General features: G+C 46.8%; 1 long non-coding RNA gene across 3 annotated transcripts in view; it reads right to left on the bottom strand.

Annotated features, from left to right (window-relative positions):
- The window catches only part of LOC119402276 (uncharacterized), a 39,635-nt gene extending 34,161 nt beyond the window's left edge, over nucleotides 1-5,474 (bottom strand). The window contains exons 1-2 of one of the 3 annotated variants that reach the window (XR_007417188.1): nucleotides 5,084-5,253; nucleotides 4,935-5,020 (exon numbers count right to left, since the gene is read on the bottom strand). This is a non-coding gene — a long non-coding RNA (uncharacterized LOC119402276). Of the gene's footprint in view, nucleotides 1-4,934; nucleotides 5,021-5,083; nucleotides 5,254-5,320 lie in introns of those variants that run through there. The other 2 variants (XR_007417187.1, XR_007417189.1) reach the window with 2 other exon arrangements.
- Nucleotides 5,475-7,382: the final 1,908 nt, after the last annotated feature.

The raw sequence follows: 7,382 nt of genomic DNA, 5'->3' as shown, positions 1-7,382 counted from the left end.
GGTGTTATAACATGCAAATGACGAAAGAAATACGCTGTTGTGGCTCGTATGTGTATGTTTTACTTATAAAGTACGAAGGAATGGTACGACACTGTCTAAACTTTTATGAGTAGTCCGCACAGCCCGAGCGTCCACAGCGCCGCGGAGGACCCAGTCTTGGGTGTGATTAGTCCGCGGTGCAGATTTGGTCACTTCTTAGTCAAAATGGCGGCGCCTGGTTCAACTGTGCGATATCGTTCCCGGATCGCTTTTACGACAAGGGAGCGAAGTGGCACTTCGCATGCCCATAGGCATGCGTATACGAATCTGATGAAGCGTGGTGCTTTCATATTCAATTGGCCAGTGCGGTGCTTTCCACCGAAACATGAGCCACTGAACCCTATCCCTCAAATGTCTACGTGCAAGTATCTCGAAGACGCGCGTTTAACAATGCCGAGGAGAATATTTAACCGCTTTCACAATTACAGCTCATCTCACTGCGCAGTTGCACAGTGTCCCCGAACGCTCTTGCCGCTTTTCGCTGCAGCGCTCGCCGCTAGCAGACGACAGGGCGCGAAGGATACACTTAGATGTGCTCGCCCTCCTGATTTGTTGAGAAGCCTGTAGCTTCCACATGCTGCACGGACTTCTGGAACAGAGTAATAGTATGTTTTTATATTGTTTAATATTTTTCAGTGTATATTTACCAAGTTTGTTCATATAACTGTCTCAAAACCCCCTATGTAATGCCCAAATGGCCTTTAGGGTATATGAATAAAAAATGAAAAAAAAAAAAAACCTTGCGCAGCCAGGTTGAAATCCTCACCATAGAAGAATTATGCTATTGGTCATAGATTGATCAAGCGCAGCACAGTAGGTGATTCCACGAGAGATCGAATGCCTGTCCGGTCGCAATTTTTTGTTTTGCCTGGTTTTTTATATGGTTATGTGGGGCACGTTCAAAGTGCACGGAACCGAAAATTTTATTTCCAAGAACGCTCCCAGTGCACCAAAATTATTTTGAGGTGGCGGCGCGGGCCTCCTGTTTTTGCTCACTGCAATGTTTTCGGATTTCACAGCCGAATTTAGCGCGACTATAATGATGTGTCGAAATTTTTTTGCTGGTTTTAATACGCATTACTGTGAATTACATCCATGCTTTTTTTATGCTGTCCTCAAAAGAAGAAATGTGAAAAAATGGCAAACACGGCCGAAATCAAAAAAGGTCCTAAGTTTGAGGCGCCTTGGCGCCTTTGCTATTACAAACAGAACTTGAAACAATGTCAAATATAGAAAGAGCATTTGCAACATTTATACGGAAATAATTTTCCTACAGCGCGCAAAAAAAGAAAGAATAGTTAAAAGAGCGAGTTTTTTCAAAAAAGTACATTTTCAAAAAATAAAATAAAAAAACTCCGGTCTCAATTTTGATGAGAATTTTTTATCGAAGAGCGCTTATGTCGTGAACACACGGTTTTAATATTATGTCCTCATTTGCTTTGTTTACGAGATATAACTGGCCAAAATGACCCTTGCAGTGTGTGCTCACTTCAGTGCGACTGATGGTTGTTATCAGCTTGCATTGTGCGTAAATCTCAGTTTTAATTATTCTACTGCAGCAAAATCTTGCTCTGGTGGCTTTTCGTCAAGAAAAATGTTTTCTCAGATTTTATTTGTGTCTAGCGTGTGCAAAAGTGGGCTGCTGCCGCCCTCTAAATGGCTAACATGTAAACAGTCTGCAGCCTACAACCTCGCCTAGAATCATCAGAGGAAAGATGGGCGCGCCTGTTCAAGATATCAATCGCTTCTTCTTCCTGAAGAAATGCCTGGTCTACCTCATCGCGGTTAGATGTAGACAGGTTTTCCTTGAGGAGCGTAAAGCAATGCAAGCAGACTTCGCAGGTGTCGCGAAGATCCTCAGCCTATGACAGTAGCTTCTGGAGGTAGGCAACAACAAAAAGAGCAAAGAAAGAAATTTGCGCAACGAAAATTTTCCTCAGCAATCTTCTTTTTGTGAACGCGTAAATAATCGGCCCAGAATAATAGGACCTAGCCATGGGCAGCGGGCATCGCGTGTAGTGAACAGCTAGACCTAGAGCAAGTCGAAGCGTTTATACTGAACGGCGCCGCACAAATTATCTCACATCTGCGCAGCTGTCATGAATGCGTTTCCAGAACTGCTCACGGTTTAACATTTTATGACTAAGGGTGTCTAAGCGCTTTGGGCTGTAATAATTAATTTGTAGGGCACACTCATTGTCAAAACTAAGGGTAATGTCCGTCTGGCGCCACCAATGACCTCTGCTGTCCTCGACGTGGGAAAGCACTTAAGTAAAGTAGCAACAAAACATCATCAATTGGGCAGCTTCGGCCACTCATGGCTTAATCATGCCGCACCGCACGTTTTGGCTGTTGAAACGCTGAGGTAAAGGTCGAGATGATAGAGGAAGACGTTATCTGCGACGCCGAAAACATGTGATAGCGGGAAGTGAAATAAACGGCTCGGAAATGATTGAGCTAACTTTTTACAAAAGTTGTTTAGGCACAGTGTGCGTCGAATGGGGAAGATGGTTAGAGCGTACAATGCACGTAATGGAAGGGAAGCAAGCAGGCAGTGAGAAAACAACTGCAATACAGCGCGCCTGCTGATTGTGGCATTTAGTTACAGATTAAGTTGGCCTTCGCTGCATACAGATGCTTTATTCTGTGTGCAAGGAGAGTTTTGACAAAGTGACCTAAACCATGTGTTCGCGGTGTCTCGCGTTCTTCTGATTAGCGAATACAGGCGGGGTAAGTTGAGGTTATAAGCTGCAAACTGCGTACGCGTTAGGCCTTTAGAGAGCGGCAGCAGCCCACCCCCGCATACGCTAGACACAATTAAAGTTTGAGAATACATTTTTCTTGACGACAAGACACCAGAGCAAAGTTTTACTGCAGGAAAATAATTAGAACTAGATTTACGTGCGATGCAAGCTGATGACAACTATCAATCGCACTGAAGTGAGCGCACACAGCAAGAGTAATTTTGGCCCGTTAAATCTCATGAACAAGGAAAATGAGGACGTACATATTAACATGGTGTTTTCACTGACATAAGCGCTCTTCGATAAAAAATGTCGTCAAAATTAAGGCCTGAGTTCTTTTATCTTTTGAAAATGTACTTTTTTGAAAAAAACTCGCTTCTTTAACTATTTTCTTCTTATTTTGCGCTGCCTTTCGGAAAACGATCTGCCGCATAAATGTTGCAAAGGCTCCTTCAAATACTTGACACTTTTTTGAAGTTTCTGTGTGAAATAGGAAAGGCGCCAAGGTGCATCAAACTTAGCAAATTTTGTTGATTTGGACCGGGTTTGCCACTTTTTTTCACATTTTTTTTCCTTTTGAGGACGGCATAAAAAAGCATGGACACAGTAATGCATATTAAAACCAACAAAAAAATTTTCGACACATTATTTATAGTTCGCGTTAATTCGGCCGTGAAATTCCGAAACATTGCAGTGAACAAAAACAGCGAGGGGCCGCGCCGCGACCTTCACAATATTTTTTGGCACGCTGGAGCGTTTCTTGGAAATAGAAATTTTCAGTTCCGTGCACTTTGACATGTGCCCACATAACATATAAAAAACCCAGCAAACACAAAATATCGAACGGACAGGCATGTTCGTCTCTCGTGGAATCACCCTTTAGAAGGCGACAGCAGCCCACTTTCGCACACGCTAGAGGCAAATAAAAATCTGAGAACACATTTTCTTGACGAAAAGCCACCAGAGCAAGATATTTGCTGCAGTAGAATAATTAAAACTGAGATTTACGCACAATGCAAGCTGATACAAACCATCAGTCGCATGAAGTGTAGCACACACTGCAAGGGTCATTTGGCCAGTTATATCTCGTAAACAAAGCAAATGAGGACATATGATATTAAAACCGTGTGTTCACTGACATAAGCGCTCTTCGATAAAAAATTCTCATCAAATTGAGACCGGAGTTTTTTTTATTTTACCTTTTTGAAAATGTACTTTTTGAAAAAAACGCGCTCTTTTAAACTATTCTTTCTTTTTTGCGCTGCCTGTAGGAAAATTATTTTCCGTATAAATGTTGCAATGCTCTTTTCGTATATTTGACATTGTTTCAAGTTTCTGTTTGTAATAGCAAAGGCGCCTCAAACTTAGGACCCTTTTTGATTTCGGCCGTGTTTGCCATTTTTTCACATTTTCTTCTTTTTGAGGACAGCATAAAAAAGCATGGATGTAATTCACAGTAATGCGTATTAAAACCAGCAAAAAAAATTTTCGACACATCATTTATAGTTCGCGCTAATTCGGCCGTGAAATCCGAAAACATTGCAGTGAGCAAAAACAGAGGCCCGCGCCGCCACCTTCAAATAATTTTTTGGTGCACTGGGAGCGTTTCTTGGAAATAAAATTTTCGGTGTCCGTGCACTTTGAACGTGCCCACATAACATATAAAAAACCCAGGCAAAACAAAAATTGCGACCGGACAGGCATGTCGATCTCTCGGGGAATCACCCAGTAGATGGTGACGCAACCAGCGATACATACGCTTCTGAGCAGCTTGACAAGCGTTTTGTGTCTATCTGCGTCCCCGTCTACTGCATTGTAGTTGATTTGCACGTTAGTTCATTATTACCGATGCATTTTATTCACAGAAAATGTACGAGGCGACCAGTGCGTTTAAAAGCAGGCGAATTTTTATGGCGGCAGGCGATTGAACAATCGGTTCAAGCGATGACCTCGCGATATTACATTTGGGGTTTTACGTGCCAAAACCACGATATGATTATGAGACACGCCGTAGCGGAGGGGCTCCGGAAATTTTGGGAATCTGGTTTTCTTTAACGCGCACTGACATCGCACAGCACCAGGCTTAAATGACACAAATAGAGCAAACTACTAGAAGTGTATAACAAAACATCACAGAAAAGCAGATACTACCTGTAGCAGAATCCATACTTGCCTATCAGACAACTTTTCTCGTACATCATCACTGCTGTGTGAACACGCCACCCGGGCTGCCTTACCTGCATAAATGTCATCACACAGTAAGATCACATAGTTACGCAATTTGGCGAAGTTGAACTCACCTAGGCATCCGCTGAGACGCACGCTTGTGCTTTACAGTCGCCGTCGTCGTCAGACAAGGCACTGGGCGGTGGACTGTCTGAGTAGATGCACTCGACTGAACCACGCAATAACCGTGAGTAATCAAGAAACGTGGAAAGCACGCCGATCACGCAGCGCTGAGCGCGCAGACAAAGCGGACGAGCCCGTTGAGGCTACGACGACACACCACAGAACACCACACAAAATCTTGACACTACCTTTAGCCGCCCATTCCATCCCACACGCGATACACTTCCAGTCGACGACTGACAACGATGATTGGCACACATAATATCAATAAACACCGCAAATATACAAGCGCGGAACGAACTTATCACGGCACCACGTTCGATTCCACAGTTCCCCACGCCGGTACATTTTTTTTTTATCGCGCTGAACGTGGTCCCGCACGCGTGGTTTTGGTTTGAAGGGATTGGCTCCCGCGCGGCGGGTGATTTGAATTTAGTTGCGTTATATCTCTAATTATCAACTGACAGCAATGATGACCCCACGTAATATCAACAAACATTAATGTATACAAGCACGAGCAATTTGTTGTGGTAGGATTTGTTTGTCGAAAATTGTTTTTTTTTTTGTGTGTGGTCCCGCACGCACGTCTTTGGCTTGACGTGATTGGCTCGAGCGAGGCGGGTGATTTGAACTGAGTTACGGAGTGCACACTCTTCCTTGCGTTTTCTGTTCTCGCTCTTCCCCCCTTCTTATCCTACTCTTACGCGCCTTTGAGGCCCGTATTTAGGGTCTCGTCGTATTTATACTCTGTTCCAGAAGTTCCGTGCAGCACTGTGGAAGCTACAGGCCTTCTCAACCAATCAGGAGGGTGAGCACATCTAAGTGTGCCCTTCCGCGCCATGTCGTCTGCTAGCGGCGAGCGCTGCAGCGAAAGCGGCAAGAGCGTCTCGGGACACTATGCAACTGCGCTGTGAGATGAGCTGTAATTAGGCACTTTTAGCTGAGCATTTACGATCCGCTCCGGCCAAACCGGTGAATGCACATGAACGCGTAGAAGGATCTGTAGTGCGCGTGACAGTTTGTTTACAACTCTTGCGGCGCTGACTTCTCCCGCGACCGTGCGCCCGTCACGAGATACGAGATGCTGCTGGCATCCTTCTCTCCCCTGCCGACCCGCTTGACTACTACTCTCCTTGGGGGCGGCCCGCGCCGCGGCTTTCTGCTGCCGAGGAACCAGTTCGTGCTTCTCCTCGTCGAGTGCCTATACCAAGTTTGGTTGGCGCGATGCGAGGCCGTTCACGGAGGAAGGGTTCTGGGCCTTCACGAAGTACTTGCAAAAGTGCGGAAGGAGGTTTGGTTCCATCTCTTCCGTGAGCGGTATCGCCTAGGCGCGAAGAAGTTTCTCGAAGACTGGCACCGACCGGCAGTGATCTATAGTGAGTCCAGGGGGCAACTAACCATCCAGCTATGATGGCGGTACATCTAGCAACACGACTCGGCGAGTCGCCACTCGTTTGCATGATTTGTTTACGCCCCGGCGCGCCTTCGCGTCCGTGCACGCACTCGCGCCGCGCGATTTGTTTACGTTTTGCTCGGTGGCTTCCTTCTCTCCTTCGGGGGTTCCCTCCTTCCCGAGGCGCGCGCATCGGCGCGCGCCCCCTTCCTTCTCGCTCCTCACGGTGCGAGGAGGCGCTCGCATTTTTTCCCCCTCCGCCCCGAACTCGTTTCCTCCGCTCGCCGCGCTTTCACCGTAGCGTGAGTGCATTTGTTGTCGTCTGCTCGCGCACCCTTTTTGCGCGAGCAATTCAAGCCGCTCGCTGGCCGGAAACCAGCAGGCACAACTTTGCTACGTTTGTCTCGTGCACGACGATCTTTTTCGTCGCGACAGACCGTAGCGTACCCGTAAGCGTAGAACGGGAACCGAGGGGCCGCGAGAGATGTTGCGTCTGCTCGGCGCTTCGCGCTGAGCGGGCGCGGCACCCTTGTCCGGGAGGACCGTTCGCTCAAAACAAAAAGATCCCGCTCTGTAACCCGGGGCGGGAACCCTACCAGAGCGGACGTATTTGGATGATGAGGGGTTGATGAGTTATAAACTCTGGGACATGGTGCTTTCGAGTGCCAAGCTCCCCTTCCTTTCTGACAACGGTAGAGTGCGACCATCCTCCTCTTTTTTTCCCCTTCACCCTCCTACCTCTCTCTTTCATGCCCCTACCCTTGTCGGCCTGTCCTGTGCGACGCTTCAGGACGCGCTGCATCTCGCAGGCTGTGACGATCGCCGCCGCTCTGCCCTCGCTCTAACCCTCGCTACTG

The sequence above is a fragment of the Rhipicephalus sanguineus genome, chromosome 8 (assembly GCF_013339695.2).
Source record: "Rhipicephalus sanguineus isolate Rsan-2018 chromosome 8, BIME_Rsan_1.4, whole genome shotgun sequence".
NCBI classification, from domain to species: domain Eukaryota; kingdom Metazoa; phylum Arthropoda; class Arachnida; order Ixodida; family Ixodidae; genus Rhipicephalus; species Rhipicephalus sanguineus.
Note: the sequence above shows the minus strand (reverse complement) of the source record. Positions and strands in the feature narration are given on the sequence as shown.